General features: G+C 42.0%; 1 non-coding gene across 1 annotated transcript; it reads right to left on the reverse strand.

Moving 5' to 3' along the window:
- Positions 1-694: 694 nt before the first annotated feature.
- LOC112761540 (small nucleolar RNA R71) lies at positions 695-802 on the reverse strand. Its single transcript, XR_003181931.1, has one exon. It is a non-coding gene; the product is annotated as a small nucleolar RNA R71 (small nucleolar RNA).
- Between the last annotated feature and the right edge of the window lie 933 nt (positions 803-1,735).

Below are 1,735 nucleotides of genomic sequence, written 5' to 3' on the forward strand. Positions count from 1 at the left end.
CTTCTCCTCTCTTAATAATTCGAACCCTCTCCCCTCTTTATATGTTCGAATTCTTCTCTATCTACCTCATCCTTCTATTCTTCTTTTCCTCTGACACACCAAGGAATCTCTATACTATGACATAGAGGATTCCATACTCTCTTTGTTCTCTTCTCTTTCATATGAGCAGGAACAAGGATAAAGGCATACTTGTTGAAGTTGACCCTGAACCTGAAAGGACTCTGAAGAGGAAGCTAAGAGCAGCTAAAGCACAATACTCCAAAGAGGACCTAACTGAAATTTTTGAAACAGAGAAAATAGACATGGCCGAACCCAACAACAATGCAAGGAAGGTGCATGGTGACTTTACTGCACCAACTTCCAACTTCTATGGAAGAAGCATCTCAATTCCTGCCATTGGAGCAAACAACTTTGAGTTTAAGCCTCATTAGCTTCTCTAATGCAGCAGAATTACAAGTTTTATGGACTTCCATTGGAAGAACCTCATCAGTTCTTAGCTGAATTCTTGTAAATCTGTGATACTGTTAAGACCAATGGGGTTGATCCCGAGGTCTACAGGCTTATGCTTTTCCCCTTTGTTGTAAGAGACAGAGCTAGGACATGGTTGGACTCACAACCTAAGGAAAGCCTGAACTCTTGGGAAAAGCTGGTCAGTGCTTTCCTGGCCAAATTCTTTCCACCTCAAAAGATGAGTAAGCTTAGAGTGGAAGTCTAAACCTTCAGACAGAAGGAAGGTGAATCCCTCTATGAAGCTTGGGAAGGATACATGCAATTGATCAGAAGGTGTCCTTCTGACATGCTTTCAGAATGGAGCATCTTATGTATATTCTATGATGGTCTATCTAAATTGTCCAAGATGTCATTGGACAACTCTGCTGGAGGATCTCTTCATCTGAAGAAAACCCCTGCAAAAGCCTAGGAACTCATTGAGATGGTTGCAAATAACCAGTTCATGTACACTTCTGAGAGAAATCCTATGAATAATGGGATAACCCAGAAGAAAGGAGTTCTTGAGGTCGATATTATGAATGCCATATTGGCTCAGAACAAAATGTTGACTCATCAAGTCAATATAATTTCTCAGAGTCTGACTGGATTGCAAGCTGCATCCGGCAGTAATAAAGAAGCATCTTCTGAAGAAGAAGCTTATGATCCTGAGAACCCTACAATGGAAGAGGTGAATTACATGGGAGAACCCTATGGAAACACCTATAATCCTTCCTGGAGAAATCATCCAAATCTCTCATGGAAGGATCAACAGAAGCCTCAATAAGGCTTCAACAATAATAATGGTGGGAGAAGTAGGTTTAGCAATAGCAAGCCTTTTCCATCATCTTCTCAGCAACAGATAGAGAATTCTGAGCAGAGTCTCTCTAGCTTAGCAACCATAGTCTCTGGTCTATCTAAGACCACTCTCAGTTTCATAAATGAGGCACGGTCCTCCATCAGAAATCTAGAGGCACAAGTGGGTCAGCTGAGTAAAAGAGCTACTGAAACTCCTCCTAGTACTCTCCCAAGCAATATAGAAGAGAATCCAAAAAGAGAGTGCAAGGCCATCAATATAACCAAAGTGGCCGAATGCATAGAGGAGGAGGAGGACGTGAATCCCAGTGAGGAAGACCCTGCTGGACGTCCACTGACCTATAAAGAGTTCCCTAATGAGGAACCAAAGGAATCTGAGGCTCATACAGAGACCATAGAGATTCCACTAAACTTACTTCTGCCATTCATGAGC

Source organism: Arachis hypogaea, chromosome 16, assembly GCF_003086295.3.
Source record: "Arachis hypogaea cultivar Tifrunner chromosome 16, arahy.Tifrunner.gnm2.J5K5, whole genome shotgun sequence".
Classification (NCBI taxonomy): Eukaryota; Viridiplantae; Streptophyta; class Magnoliopsida; order Fabales; family Fabaceae; genus Arachis; species Arachis hypogaea.